Source organism: Mauremys reevesii, linkage group 2 (assembly GCF_016161935.1).
Source record: "Mauremys reevesii isolate NIE-2019 linkage group 2, ASM1616193v1, whole genome shotgun sequence".
NCBI classification, from domain to species: domain Eukaryota; kingdom Metazoa; phylum Chordata; order Testudines; family Geoemydidae; genus Mauremys; species Mauremys reevesii.
The window spans coordinates 154,513,626-154,529,788 of NC_052624.1; the positions used below are offsets into that span (position 1 = coordinate 154,513,626).

General features: G+C 42.9%; 1 protein-coding gene across 5 annotated transcripts in view; it reads left to right on the top strand.

Moving 5' to 3' along the window:
- Nucleotides 1-240: 240 nt before the first annotated feature.
- Nucleotides 241-16,163, top strand: part of LOXL2 (lysyl oxidase like 2) — a 100,869-nt gene continuing 84,946 nt past the window's right edge. For 2 of the 5 annotated variants that reach the window (XR_005593945.1, XM_039524039.1), the window contains exon 1: nt 12,666-12,838. The gene's annotated coding sequence lies outside the window, so the exon portion shown is untranslated. Of the gene's footprint in view, nt 286-750; nt 842-5,471; nt 5,540-12,665; nt 12,839-13,854; nt 13,938-16,163 lie in introns of those variants that run through there. The other 3 variants (XM_039524040.1, XM_039524042.1, XM_039524041.1) reach the window with 3 other exon arrangements.

A 16,163-nucleotide genomic window follows, 5' to 3' on the forward strand; every position in this document is an offset into this window, starting at 1 on the left:
TTTTTGTTGCTGTGTTGGAGAAACGTGCAAAGCAAACAAAAGATGCAGAAAGGTGCAGCCGTTTTCTTAAATGTGTCTCCTTAATGGACGAAGCGGTTGGAAGACAAAAGTGGACCCCATTTGAAACATACCTGTGGAGCAGGGAAACATTCAGCTTTTCAAACAACACCATTCATTTTACCCAAATTGAAGGACTGGGGCCTTCAGAACGTGGAAACAAAAGAGCCTTCCTAATTCTCCAGCACTTACTGAAGGGGACGGTCAATAGCTTTAACCAGCTTGAAGGTAAACTTGATCTGGGGCACCCTGTTCCTTCTTGTTTCATTGTTGCTGGTAAATAATGCATGAAGCTCAGGAAAGGCTGGAGTGTACCCAGCAGTGACTTGCTATATTCCTCTCACTCGGGAACAGGCTTGAGTGCACAGCAGTATTCTGCCCCTGTTCTTGAGAGCTTTGTTTTTCTGATCCCCTCCCTCTATTTGGAGAGAATGGATGCTTTCCCACATAGTTGTCCCAGTCAGTGTCCAACATTCCCCACCCCAGCCCCTAATGGCATCTGTAAGTTGCTGAGGGCAGGGACATTGGCTTAAATTTTCAAAAGTGACTCGTGATTTGGGGTGTCCTGAGTTTTAGGTGACCAAGGTAAGATGCCTTGAAGGCCCTGATTTTCAGGGCACTTCTCTACAAACCAGGCCCCTTTAGGGCATCCCAAATTAGCCACCCAAACCCACCATTTTCTTTCCATTACAGATAAGTCAACCAATAAGTGAAACAAAAAGTTCCATTGATGATGATCTTCTTCGAGTGGAGGGAGAAATTGACAGTTACTGACATGTTAAAAGTGAATCATCTTCCACTTAATTTTGATACTGTCTTATTGAGGATGTGGTGAAACCAGGGCAGTTCAGTGTCATTCTGTCTCCCTTTTTTTGTCTGTTGCGAAGAGAAATGGAATATTTAGCCATCGGTCACAGTAGTATTAACACAGTTTCTATTACCTGAAAGAGTAAGGATCGATTGCACCCAGCTCAGTTGCTCCCACTGTGATGCCTGTGACCAGATTTTCAGAAGAGCCCTGCACTCAAGGTGCTGAGCCCTTTTGAAAATGTGTCTGCTTAAGTGCTTAAATGTGAGCTAAAATCTTCTGAATATCTAGACCCAAGTGTGGGTGCTGAGCATTTTGGAAAGTCTAGTGAACTGAGTGACAGGCTTGAGAGGAAGGATGGTCCAGTTGTTAGGGCAATACCCTAGGACTTTGGAGACCCAGGTTCATTTCACTCGCCCACCACAGATTTCTTGTGTGACCTTGGGCAAGTCACTTAGCCTCTTTGTGCCTCAATTCCCCATCTGTAAAATGGAGATAGTAGCACTGCCCTACCCCTCTGGGGTCTTGGCAGTATAAATACATCACAGCTTATGAGATCCTCAGATACTAGGGTGACAGAGGCCAGATAAGTACCATAGATAGAACTTTTAAAACAATTTGCATCCTGTAAAGTGGTTTGGTTCCCTTTTTTTGTTTATCCCCTCTCTCCCCTGAACCCCAAATGCACATATGCTCTTTTCAAAACAAGGAGTGCATCTGTGGGCAGGTGGTCCTCAGAGATGCTGTCATTCAGCTCTGAAGAACCATCCCATGGTTTGGGATCCCCGGAGGGTTTGCACATATTGAGAAGATGCTTCATCCAGATTTGGACACGTCCATGCTTGTTGCTGCTAGTCCAATGTAGTGAATTGGTCACCTACATGGCCAAGATAAATGCGGAGTGAAAAAGACAAACTGGCAACAGGGAGAAAACAAAGGCGTCGTTCAGTGTTGAGGGATCAAAAGGATGTCGTCTTTGGTATCTCTGGGCGTTATCTGCTCTTGTTCTTCACTTGCTTACCATTGGGTTTTACCTTTTTGTGTTTGTTTGCATTGCTATAGCATTGCTGAGCCATGACCCCATTGTACTAAGTGCCATAGAAACACGGACTATTCCCTCCTAACTATCAAGAATCTTAGTATCACAGGCAGTCCAGATGGATGTTAGCAGGGATCTCAAAAGCTCTGAATGCTCTTTGAGGTGGACTGCACCTGTTGGCCCCCAATTCCCTGATAGAATTGGCCTCCAAGGTGGAGAATGAACTGAGCCTACGGAAAATAAATTCCACCTTTCTAGGGGCCTGACCTTCTGAGGGGCTGAACTTCCTCCATTCGCTGGCCTTGTCTAGAGGAGCCGTTTCTTCTCCAGAGTGCTCTGCAGTTGCTAACACTGGTACAACTCTGCCGGTGGGAATATTCATGTGAACATAGCGTCAAGGGACAGCAGGCATTTTTACTATCATTTCATCTAAGTTTGCTCAGCGCAGGTATAGGTGACGTGGTCATAAACTCTCACAACCATTGGTAGATTGCCTACATCAGTGCTCCCACCAGTGGAGCTGAGCTGGTGTGAGCACTGGTAGGAAATTGGAGGGGGAGAGGAGGCTGGTGTAGGTAGCCCTGGTGAGCTCAGTGCAAATTAAGGCTGCTCAGCCCCTCTTTTTCCCCCTCCTCCTGTCTTCAATAGGATTTGAGGATGCTCAGCATCTGGCAGGACTGGTCCAAAAGCCAGTCTCCCCGCAATGCTCCCCTACATCTTTGTTTCCCACCTGCATCCCTCAGCCCATTTTCACATCAGCACGAGCTCCCTACAGTCTTCTGATGTCATTTCCAAGGAGTGTATTTCAATCCTTTACCAAGCCTTGAACTAGTTGTTACAAGTTCAGACTCTTGCATAAAAGCACAATTAGCAGAGACTCTCCTAGTTTAGGTGTGATCTGTGCTTGTCAGGATGAATCTGAACCAAATTCCTCAGCACACAGATTTCCATAACTCTTTTTTGGGGTGAGGGGAGAATTTGCATGTCCCAGAACTCCTATATTTATGCTCATCCCATCGTGATGGCATTACCCATGCTGCCTGGAATAAAGCCTGTTGTCTCTGAGCCAAATTCAGCAGAGACATAAGCAGTGCTAGAAGTAGCAAGGCAGTGTAACTTACACCAGTTTGGCCTCCTGTAGGTGTCAAACTAATTTAGCAACTTGCACACCAAGGGGAGCAAAGAGAGGTTGTGGCAAAACCAAGAAATTGACAGGAAGTGTAAGAAAAAGCTGCCACCATTACTTTAGTTCATACTGCATTATCCCCAATGCTCTTGCATTCAAATTTAACCTTGATGGAACTGGATACAGCTGTACCTTGCACCCATAAATTCTGAGTTTGCAAACTGAGGTGCAGGTTGCACTCCTTTGCCCCTTGCACATGTTTTTGACAAATTTACACCCAAAGGGCCTGATAGTTCTCCCTCATCAATTCTCACACTGGTGTAATCGCATTGCCTACAGTGGAATGACCTCTGATTCTCGCTGGAGTAGGACAATCAACCCCCAAAAGCAGCTTTAGTCAGTGTTTAAGTCCCTGCTGAATTTGGCCCAGTGGGTGTAAGACAACTTTTTAATTTTTGGTTTGTTGTGTTGAAATGTAAAGCTCCACATACAAAAGGATATTATTGCTATACGGAGAACTGTTTCCACCTAGTGGTAATTTTTCTCTTTGCACCACTAGAAGATCTCCATGGAAGGGGTGCTAAATTCCCAAAGAAAAACGTGATTGTAGTGTCTTCACATTTGAAAAACAAAACACACAGCGCTCCCAGGGCCTGTTTTGCTAACAAATAACTTTCTAGTCTTCTACCATATAATCCTAATAGCCAAAGTCATCATTCGGTATAAATCAAAACTTACCTTCCAGAAGCCAAGCATCCAAAGAAGTGGGTATTCACCCACGAAAGCTCATGCTGCAAAACGTCTATTAGTCTATAAGGTGCCACAGGATTCTTTGCTGCTTCCAGAAGCCAGTTTCTGATTGTTGTTTTTATTTTTATATATATATATATATATATATATATATATATATATATATATATATATATATATATATATATATATATATATATATATAAAACAACAATTATATTTTTTGGAACTTAACTTGTGATTTATTTTTTTTAACATTAAAGGTTGACAATACTGTATGGCATTATTGGTTTTCATTTCCTCTACAGCCACATTGCACTCTTAATATCATGTTGTTGGTTTTTTAAAATAATTCCGCTGAAGATATATCCTGCATGTAGGCCCCTCTCTTGCATCAGTGATAGCAAGAAAATTTCTCTTCCACCAGCGTTGCCTTGTCTCTGGAAGGCCCCAGAATAAAAAGTCTCCTTTAATGCCTACATGGAGCTCATTTCCTTGATTAAAGGCCATGATACTCCAGAGGCTGTGCCTTTCAAAGGAGTTCCTGTTTTCATCAGTGTACAGTGTGTTTTCATAATGCCCATGAGCATACCAAAAGAATCCTGAGCGAGGAGGCTTGGCTCAGACACATACCAAGGTACTCAAGGAGTGATAAGAGGTTAGGAGTCTTGCAACTATTGCCTTCAAATCTGTTTCAGAATAACAGTTTTATTGTGTTTTGGTTTTATTATTAGTGCTTATGTGCCCTCTGCATTATGTTTATTGCCATATTTCCCATGGCATGTGGTTTTACTTTATAGCTGATTGCTTTCTGCAATTGATTAATTTCACCGTCTGGAAGAATATTACAAATATTGCTGTTGGAAGACCCAATGGCACTTGGGGTTGTGTGCAACTCTTAGACTTCTTTTTTTTTTAATTAAAGTTCAAGGTTTGGCAGAACTTTTGAGGTTTTCAAAAATCTTTATTTCCCTGAAATCTAGCCATTGTTTTCCAGTGGAAATTTAATTTTAAGACAAATCTCTCTCTCCAACCACTAGAGGCCTGTGCTATGCAAGCAATAAAGGGTGTTTGGAATTAATTCTTCCAGGCTGTTAGGATCACAAGAAGAATACAGCTTTAAAAAACAAAATATTATTAAGGGTAGCACCAAGAGGACTCAACTGAGATGAGAGCCACTGTTGCATAAGATGCTGTACAAAACATAGTAAGAGAGTCCCTGCTCTGAAGAGCTTATGGGCTAAACAGACAAGACAGTGCAAAAGGAAATATCCCCATTTTATAGATGGGAAACTGAGGCACAGAGCTGAAGTGACTTGCCCCATGTCACACAGGCAGTCTGTGGCAGAGCTGGGAATTGAATCTAAATTTCATGAATGCAGTACTATAACCATAAGATCATCCTTCCTCTCCAGTACAGCAGCAGCCTAGGACATGTATTTTGCCAAAGCCAGTTTGAAGCAGAACCTCAAAAATGTTGAGTGTTTTCTTCCCTAAATCTAGAAATCATCACTTTTTTGGAGCAGGTTTAAGATTTTGCAAAACGAGTTCTTCTATTTCTAAAAGAAGTGCGTCCAGTTAAACGAGGAGATCCTGGGAAGCTTTAGACTATATTAGATGAGACAGAAGTTTTGCACTAAACCTCATGTTACATTTAATTACCTTTAATTTGTTAAATTATTGTTTTACAGATGAATGATGTTGGTTGAGAAATGACAATTCTACGTCAGAAACTGTTTCAAGTTCTCCATGTTGCAAGGTGAGATGGACTCTCTTTCGCCGGCTGTCCCCCTTTTCGAAGAGGTCATGGTACTGTCCTGTAATTGGGGAATGGGTCGGGTTTTTTGAATGCACAACACGTGCAGGACTGGGCCTTGGTTGCAGCCAAAGGGCCAAATCCTGTCACCTGTCCTTGGTTCTCAGTGACCTCAGTAGGAGATGAGGATGCTCTGTGCCTTGTATGGCTGAGCCTGAATTTCCAGCCAACTCCTTCCGCATACAAAACCTCACCATTCTTCCATTTTGGGGAGCAGACTTTGGTTTTCATAACTCATCCCTACCCCTTATTTATCTTTTGAAAGATTGTTCAGGCACAAGCAACCAGATGTCAATGGTTTGCAGGAAAAGATGTTGCATTAAGCCTTAAATGCTATCTAATTAGGGGTGTGGTTTTACTCTTTCTGTTGCTCAGCTTCAGAATCAGAATAGCGCTTTAATTAAAATCTCTGCACAGCAGCTACAACTTCTAATCCTCTGGGATTTTTCTTTGCTAGGTGGAAGAGTTGTATCTGAACTCTCCAGCATGTTCAGCGTTATGTGTAGTGAAAGAACAAACAGTCCGCTAGAAAACCATTCCCCTTCTTGTGTAGAAAAGACACATACTACTTAGTAGTGTGTTTAATTCCAAAGTGCCTCACTGTCTATTTGCAGACAGCTCTGATGAAATGCAGCCACTTCTGAGGTGGAAGGTAACGTTGCACAATATTGGGTGGAAGGGACTATTTGGTCAGGGAGATCAGCTCAAAGCCACCACTACCTTCTTCTGTTAAAGTCCTGTTGAATTTTATTGGCATTGGGGTGAAATAAACCACGGTGTCTTAAGTAGGATTTGCTTAGTGCATAGACCATTGAGTGCCTCGCTTCACAGAGGTGAATTACTCCTTTATAATAATGACCAATAAAAATATAAGAGGATTCTATTTAAAAAAAAAAACCACTTAAAATTTTATTAGAGAATGAGATCCTGTCTCTAGTTTTCTTGAACCATGCTATGAATTCTAAAGCAGGGATATAGTTCTCAAATTTAAATTTTATAGGCATTCTCTGTAAGGGCCAACTCTCATGAAAAGTGCCACGGCCTCTTTAATGCTCCTACAGAGCAGGTAGCTCCTTCTGTTCTTAAGGTATCATCCAAGCAATCTGTGCACAAAGTAACCTTCACAGAGCTCAGTGTATCTGCTTTGTGATATGAGGGGCCAAGTTGACCTAGATGAGATTTGAACCTGTGGCTCCAGGGAGTCTAGATAATGAAAACACAGGGTTTAGACTACTAAATCATCCCTCCTGGTGTTGAGAATGAATTGAAGATTGGAGAGGAATGATCAAGGGACTGGCTATCAAAGATAAGAGAACCAATGGTGTGTACCTAATTTCTTCAAGCAGAGACCATGACTGCTGATGCAAATCTGGTATTTACTTGTGCACGTGGTAAGTTTTGTGTAACAGGGTGTGCATGTGGTTGTGTGTTTTGTGTTTGCAGTTGCATTGTCCCATCTTTAAAAACTGGGCTTCAAGTGTGTATGCTCTACTATTGTAGGGATCGGTTCTTGGCCCTACACTATTTGACATTTTTATCAATGACCTGGAAGAGAACATAAAACTGTTACTGCCAAGGTTTGCAGATGACATGTAGATTGGAGGAGTGGTAAATAATGGAGAGGACAGGTCACTGATACAGAGCGATTTGGATCGCTTGGTAAACTGGCTGCAAGCAAACACGATGTGTTTGAATATCTCCAAATGTCAAGTCATGCATCTAGGAACAAAGAATGCAGGCCATACTTACAAGATGGGGGACTCTATCCTCAGAAGCACTGACTCTGAGAGAGGCCGGGGGCGGGGGTCAAGGTGGACAATTAGCTGAACATGAGCTCCCAGTGTGACGCTGTTGCCAAAGGGCTAAAGCAATCCTTGGCACTGGTGCAATCCCTGCTGGAATAATGTGTCCAGTTCTGGTGTCCACAATTCAAGGAAGATATTGCTAAATTGGAGAGGGGTCAGAGAAGAGCTATAAGAATGATTAAAGGATTAGAAAACCTGCCCTGCAGTGATAGACTCAAGGAGCCCAATCTGTTTAGTTTAACAAAGAGAAGATGAAGGGGCATCTTGATCACAGCGTATAAGTACCTACATGGGGAACAAAAGTTGGTTAATAAGCTCTTCGATTTAGCAGACAAAGGGGTAACGAGATCCAATGTCTGGAAGTTTGTTTGTTTGTTTTTGTTTATTTAATTATAAGTTGAAGCTAGACAAATTGAGGAAATAGGGCACAAATTTTTAACAGTGAGGGTAGTTAACAATTGGAACAATTTACCAGGGGTTGTGGTGGACCAACCTTCTAGTGGTGGTAGATTAAAATAAAAGGCTGCTACATCCGCTTTAGAGCAACCCCGAAGTTTTCACTCATTTTGTTTGTCCTTCATTTACCTAACCACTTCTGTTAGGCAACAGTTGCCCTAGATGGGATATAAGGGATGTTAATCCTTGTGCTTCAGGACATAGCCCTATCACTTAGTGATTGGCCTAAGGGAGAAACTTCCGGTATGGACAGGTTATTCTGTAAACGTCCTTTAGACGGCAACTTACCCCTTTCTCTGAAGCAGCAGGTAGGGATCGCTTTGGGGGAAAAGGATATAGGTTTGGATGGACCATAGGCCTGGCAAAGCCAGTGTTCCAAAAAGTTTTGCTGGACCTTGGTTTAGCCGCTATATAAACAGCCTTCTCTCTGTGACGACTATTATGATGAAAACAAATTCTGAATAGCATTTCTTTCCTGCAATCAATTGCATTTTGTGTTTAGAGTGACTTCCGTGTTTGTGAGTTGTCTCTGTCTTGGGCCTTAACGAGATACAAAAATTAAAGGGGGAACGCCCAACAAGTTAGCATGCGTTCAGCATTTTGCCCTTAGGTGTGGTACTGAGCGCTATCTGAACATCTCCTTTTAGATAAAAGGCAAGAACTTTCTTAAGCATTTGCCTCCTATATCCTCACCTGACCTCTTTGTACTTGGGCATGCTGCAAACATTCCTGCTGTGGACAGTCCTATTTCTGTGTGCCTAAGCTAGCAAACGCTCACACATTCCATCCTCTGGCCAATTTAGCTTCACTTTCCTGACAGCATGAAGTAGGTCTGCCATTCAGAGCTTGTGTTGAGACACATTTTTGCTTCGCTGGTCCCGTCTTAGTGAGCTGAGCCCCCACATTGAGCTTTAGACCAGGAGGTGGCACTCTAGTCACTGGTAACTCTGAATTGCTGGCTTATATCATCACTATTTTTCATTTCTTGACTACCAGTTCCCAGTGCTGAAGGGAAGAAAATGATCAAGGTGGAAATTGGCAGGATCAAGGGTCCACAGGAGCATAACTATTCAGCTGCCTTGCTGACATGCCCTTGATTCATGCTGCTCTACTTTCCTTCTTAAACTCTTCTTAACTCTATCATATCAGGCCAGGGGTTTAACTCTAACTTGGCTACGTTGTTGGTCTGGGTTTAACTCGTTGCTTGCTCACATTCTGCATTGCACTAAGAAGGGCTACACTTTAAAAGAAAAGTGTCATGGCTTTTCTTTATTAAAAAAAAAAACAAAACACAAATTGCATATGAAAGATGCTCCCTTCTGCAGCACATAACCCTGTATGATGCTGCTGAGTGATCAGTTCAGTGCTGACTATTCAAAAAGAGAGCACTTCCTGCATCAGCCTTGGGTTTCATCAGAGGTCTCCCATCCAAATGCTAACCAGGCCCACGTCTACTTCGCTGAAATCTAATGTGATTACAGCATAAGGTGTCCATAACAATATTTGCTTCTTGATTGCAGGTGAAGGGGTAAAGTTTTGGTGTAATGGTAATAGAATTTAGAATGAGCAGTGAACAGAGCAGCAACTAGTTGGGAAGAGAAATGAGAGAATGGGATAGGAGTGGGTGAGCTCAAAGTACAGACCAAGGTGAAGACAAATGTCCATTGCACTGAGAAGAATGAGGTCAGCTTGGAGAGGTCTCCATCCACCAGTGGCTGGTGCAGTTTATTATGAATCTGGTTGTAGTTTTCCTAATTATGTAGTAGTTTGGTACCATCTGTCTGTCTCACTGGCTGCTGGCTTGTGCTGCTCATTCCTTAGGGGTCTGTTCTTTCTCAATGCAGCTGAGACAATTTTGCACTTACCCCACAGAGTTCCTTGAACATCAACATTAAGTGTGAGCAAGAAATCCCCATGACGGGGAGGGGAGCGTTATGAAACACTTATTAAGTTATGTGCAGCTGTATGAGAACACAGAGCTTCCTGGCCAAAGCTATAACCAAGTTACCACCATCTGAGGGCTGCTCTGGTATCCAGGGTGTGAAATGAATTGGTGCTGACAGTCCATGTCATAAAACTACCAACTAGGCGGCTGGCACTGTTCTTGTTTGTTGCGTTGTGTATTGCTTTAGCACCCAGAAGCCAAAGTCATGGACCAGGGGCCCATTGTGCTAGACCTCTACCAACACAGAACAAAATGACGGTCCCCAATTTAAATAATTGCTTCCCTTGTTGCTTACTTAATGGGTCGTAGAGACCGAACCCAGCTATTTCCCCTACTGGTGTGAGTTTGAGGCACATTGACCCATCAGTATGGGGAAAACTTCCTTACTGTCATCCATGCTACATCTCTTTTGCGGATAAGAATCTGCTTGTAGTGGTGGGCAAAATATCAAGATCTAAGCTGACACAGTTTAGTTTTTAAGGAGGCAGCAGTTAATATTAAAATCACTCCAACAGAATTTCCCTGGCAGACTAAAGCTTCGTGGTGGAAATGAGCAATATGTTGTCTCTGCTTATGATTGTGCTAAAGAACGTTCAGATGCTTGCTCTAGGATAAGGGACCTAATCAGAGAGTGATGATGCTTTGTGGGTTGACCTGACCGCCAAACCACAGCTGGAATGGATAGTTTAATAATACTCCTGAATATGGATCAGGAACAGACAATTGATTGACCCGATCACAAGGCCACTGGTGGTATTCCCTCTGTAAGGATTAATGGCCATATCTGGTGTAAATAAATGATGTTTTAAAAATGAAGGGGCTCTGCTAATTGACAAGAAGCTGGGAAATAGCAGAAATCTGATGTAAGAGTCTGTTCTCACACATTTATAGGCTGACTGTTGGAAATGTAATCAGAGGTTTGGGTTAAGCGTTTTAACTTTTCAGCATAAGTGAATGAATTTGGAAATGAATATAGAACCAGGGGGGACTAAACCCTGGGGAATGTGCTATAGGGAGCAGTCCTGGGTTGGCGGGGGCTGTGCCTGTGGAGTGGGCTTGGAATGGATTGCCAGCAGGTCTTTTAATACTTTGGGGTCTGATCCAAAGCTACTGAAGTACATGGAAAGTCTTCCACAGACTTAATGGGTTGTTTGCTCAGGCCCTAGTTCTCAGGCCCTTAGTCCCTTTCTGAAGGTCACCCTTTGCAAGTCCTACCTATACCCATTTAGACTGAGGAGTCAGTAACCCAGCGCCTGTTGACTTTTTCAGTGCAATTTTGAGTTCTTAAACACCCCTAGTCTCCTTTGAATATCCCAGTATCAGAGCTGGTCAGAAAACAGGATTTCTGTTCCATGGGATATACTGCTATATCAAATTTTTTGTTCCAATTCAAGACATAATGGTGAAATTTCCCATGGAACGGAAATTCCAAAAGTTTTTGTTTTGAGATGAGGTTGAAAGCGTACAATATAAAATATTAAAATGTTCTATTATAGAAGTCAAAATGAAATCAAACGAAACAAAGTTGAAATGAAACATTTTAATATCAACAGAAAATGTTTTAACTTCCTTTCATCAGAAACTTAGATGAAATCAATGCATTTCCACAAAATGTTTTGATTTTGATGAAACTGCATTGATGGAAAATTGTTCCATCACAATTTTCTGACCAGCTCTACGCAATATTAATCTTCAAAGGCTACAACTGAGAACTGAGATGATCTGAACTTTAAACCTCTCCAGGGCTCAAGGATCTTGGTATAGCCTGGCCCGAGAGACAGGGCTGGCTCCAGACCCCAGCGCGCCAAGCGCGCGCTTGGGGCGGCGTGCCGCGGGAGGACGGCAGGCAGCTCTGGTGCACCTCCTGCAGGCGTGCCTGCGGAGGGTCCGCTGGTCCCGCGGCTTCGGTGGAGCATCCGCAGGCATGCCTGCAGGAGGTCCACCGGAGCCACGGGACCAGCGGACCCTCCGCAGGCACGTCTGCGGGAGGTCCACCGGAGCCGCGGGACCGGCGACTGCCAGAGCGACCGCCAGAGCGCCCCCCGCAGCGTGCCACCCTGCTTGGGGCGGTGCAATTCCTAGAGCCGCCCCTGCCGAGAGAGAGGGGATAGTGGAGAAATTTTATATTTTAACACCTCCTGCCCCAAATCTTAGGTGTATTTGGATTAAGTGGCGGAGGCTCTCTCTGAATTCAGTCTTTTTAGTGTTCCTGTATCTGCAGGGGTCAGTTTTTTGACGGAGGGGAAATAGAGCTTTAATGAGAGCTGGCTAATCCCCAGGGCATCATACTTTCTGGAGTAACTGGTGATGCAGATCCAGGAGATATATAGCCTGTGAGTACATGCCTCAGATTTGACTACCCTTGCTATGAAAAAGGGGTGAAAAACAGCACAGAGCTGGAGGTGCTAGATAGGGATGAACATAACGCCAAACGGTTAAAGTGAGATGAGACCTACACAGAAAACAGCCTTGGAGGAGGAATGTTGCAAAACTAAAGCCCTAGAAAGGGAGGTAATTATAACGGATGCTTTGAGGTAAGATCATGTCTTACTGTGTGTTTGTACAGCACTCAGTACAATGGGACCCTGAACCCCATTGGAGTCTCTGGGCACTACAGCAATATAGCTCTTAAATAATAATACATGGTAGTGATCCCGAATGGTCTGTTCTTTAGGGGCCTCCTGGAAAGCAGCTCACATTCCCTGTTCACCTCCTTGGCTGCAAATCATTTCAGTGCAGCACTCAAGGAATGCCACAGCTCTCAGATTACAGCAAAAGCCCATGATATCACCCATCAGCCTAGTTGGTGTGTCTGAGCTTGGAGGGGGTGGGCCCTGGGAGGGGTTTGCTTGGATAACTCCAGTGAAATTTGCCAGGAAGAAGCAGCACCAGGATTTCTGCCGCACATTTCCCTAGCTGCAGAGTATTTTCTAAAGCAAAGGGGACCCCTCAAACTGCACTCTCGGCTCAGAAGAGACACTTTAGTGCAAAGAGAGCAGCAGGAACTGAGGTCACCCCCCACCAAAGCATCTCCAGGTAAGTGCTGTCCTGCTGCATTGCAATCCAAAGAGTGGCATTATTATTACAGAAGTAATGCCAGATTGATTTGTGTGGGTCACTCTTTTTGTTGTTGTTTGACAGCCACTTTAAACCAACCATCTAGCCTTTTTCAGGGCTGAAAGTCAACCTGGCTCCTCACTACTTTTTGAACATCTTTTATTTATTATAATATAATTTCTCTAACTTCAGTTGGTTATTTAGCATCTACATCTCGAAAGGAGGGCAAGGGGATGGGAGAGAACCAGTAAAACAGATCTTCTTGTATTCCTTTGGAAACTTGTTCTTTTAAAAAAAAAAAATGCTGCAGATTTTTTCTGTCACTTAGCAAAGATGTTTGTGGTCAGGTAAAACTTTCTCCCCTGTTCACTTACAGGAATGAGTTGGGACTGAACTAATGAAGTGGAAAAGCCGTGTTGCTAAATGCCTGCAAGTTTAGACAGCATAGATTCTGTAACACTGTTAGCCTGTGCCTGATTGAGTCTAGGAAGCTACAGTCCATGCAATAAACTGTGTAAATGTCACCAAACTTCAGAAGCAGTTTAAATTCTCTTGCCTGAATAAATGATTCTCAAAAGGAAACATTTAAAAGCAAATGTTCCCCATCCAGGGATGGCGTGAAACATACTGAGATCTATTTTCATAATAGGAAATTTCTTTCTGTTGTTGTGCTAAGATTCAGTTGAATCTGAGCCGACACTCTGTTCCTTGAAGTGTGGTCCTTGCACGGAACAATTCGTTCTTTAGAGTGACCATTTTATCCCGAGTTCACACAGCAGTCCCACTAGGATTCAGGATGACTTTCCACTTGTGAGTATCATGAGAGAGAGAATTGTGGAGTGTTACCTAGAGGTGACGCCAGATGCACGGTTGAATACAAGCTAACAAAGTTTCAGCATTGAAACTTGTGACAACCTCTTTCTGGAATGAACGCTGCTCTTATATGGACCCTGTGCTGAGGGTGTTAAAGAAGCAAACTACTCTTCTCTTTTCAGACTAGTGGCTACTACTTAGCTGAAAACAACAGGTGTCACTGTCTGCAGCGCCAGAGGAGAACCTGAGATCAAATAGTTTAGAGGTGAGCTTAAAGCAATACTTGCCTCAGTTATCTGGGAGTATAGGGAGAAAACCAATTAGCATCCCAGGTAGGAATTGGTTCATAAAGACAACATTGCGCTGTTTTCAAACAGCAGCTTGATGGAGACTGAAAATAATTTTGCTTTAGGGTTTCCACTCATCGGTTTAATTGCACCCACATTATACCACCCACATAGTGCTGCTTAGGTGGAGGTTAAGGTGCTGTTACAAATCAGACAATGCAAATATTTGCATGAGCTATTGTAACAGTAGAAAATCTAAGCAGAAACCACATCTTTCTGGATAGTATGCTTGCTGATTGTTGCTGCATAATAACGAATCTCATCTGGGCTCGCTTAGTGTTACATGAACACGAGAAAAGGGCTTTCTTTAACATTAGCTGTAACATTTGAGACAGTCAGGTGGAGATAAGTAACAGGATGACTCTTCAAGATCACATACGATACAGAGAGAGCTAACATCGAGCCTTTCCATCATTGGCACTTCTCTACTACCAGCAAATAAGAGTACATCTGAATGAGGTCTGTAGCCCTGTGCTATGGTCTTGGTCAAATCTGACAAGCTAAGGAGAGGCTGTCCAGGTTAGTACTACCAAGGAAATCCAAGTGCTGCAGAAAGTTGTCTTAATGATTAGTACGTGGCATTCCATCCCTGAGACAATCATGCCCCCCCACCCATGTTGTTAAATGATCAGTGCTTGCTGCTGTAGGTGCTGTCTTTTGAATGATGAAATAAAACTGATCTCTAGGGCACACGTGGTCATAAGCGTTTCCTGGAAACTATTTGTATGTTAACCTGCAGGTTTCCTGTCTGAATTTCATTCCATCCCTAAATTCTCTTTCCAGCTTTGTGTTAAATTCATTATTAATTCTTATCCTAAACTTTTTTGCATGGTGTCACTGTACACTGTTAAACAGCTGCCACGTTCCACCCTAGAAATGGCTACTCTTTAGTAGTAGATGACATGACTGCACAGTTCATCACTCTTTGTTTGGAAAGCACTTCAGGATGAAAGGTGCGACTGTATAGAAGTGTGAAATGCTCTAGGAATGAGGTGTGTGCCTAGGTACAGTGTATACTGTGAATGTGTGTAAATATACATTGTGAGTGAAATTGATGCCCAGTCTAAGCCCCTTGAAGTCAATAGAGTTCCACCAAGGATTCATTTAATCCAGTGTTTGAGGATGTAGATCGATATCTATAAATATACAGTCTGCAAATAGTCAATGGCAAAATAAATATGGAAAGTAGATATATTAAAAATCAGACCAAGTCCCAGACAGAAAACTGTAGTGTATTTTGGAGCAACCGTATACATCATCCCTGTGCATGTGATCTCCAGAATACTATATATCTTTATTCAGTGGTATAAGGTATTAGCTGGCTGTTTTGTTTTTTTCCCTGTGGTTGTGCTTATTAAGTGGAGAAACCTCCAGACTAAGATCTTCGAAAGAGTTAGGTCCGACTCCCATTGACTTTCAGTGGGACTTAGGCTCCCAGCTCCCTTAGGCTTCATGGAAAACCCCAGCCCTCATGTCCATTAATATTAAGGGATGTTCCATCAAGGGGTGAACAAAGTCCAAAAGTGACACGGGCTAGATATCCGTGTAATGGAAAACCAGAAATATGTATGCATCTCTAAATACTGGGTCACTATTCCAGTTCTGCGACTGCATGTGTTATTGATGGTTCAGGTACTTTAAACCAAATCAGCATTATGCAGGGATTTTCCTTTTTTTAATGGCATTTCATATTTCCTAGCATTCCACAAAATCACTGTGTATCCATAGTGTGTGTGTGCATGCACGCACATGTTCTATTGCGATGAATCCAAGCATGTCAGCTGTGGATTTAATTGTGTTACCCTATTGTAGCCTCTTAGTCATAATGAGCAAATCATATGCCATTAAGGAATGGAGTGCTGGACTGGGACTCAAGAGACCTGGGTTCTATTCCCAGTTGGCCTGCTGGGTGACTACGGGCAAGTTGCTTTCCCATGCTGCACCTCGGTTTTCCTGTCTGTAAAATGGGGTAACGATACTGAACTCTTTTATAACGCACTTTGAGATCTACTGATGAAAACTATGCTAGGCAGTATTATTATTAAACTAAAACCATAAGTTTCATGGTTCAGGTTGCTGCTGCTGCTTCTGTTAAAACGAATAAGGGGTCTAAGCAGATTAATTGTCCTAAAGTTTAAGAAACC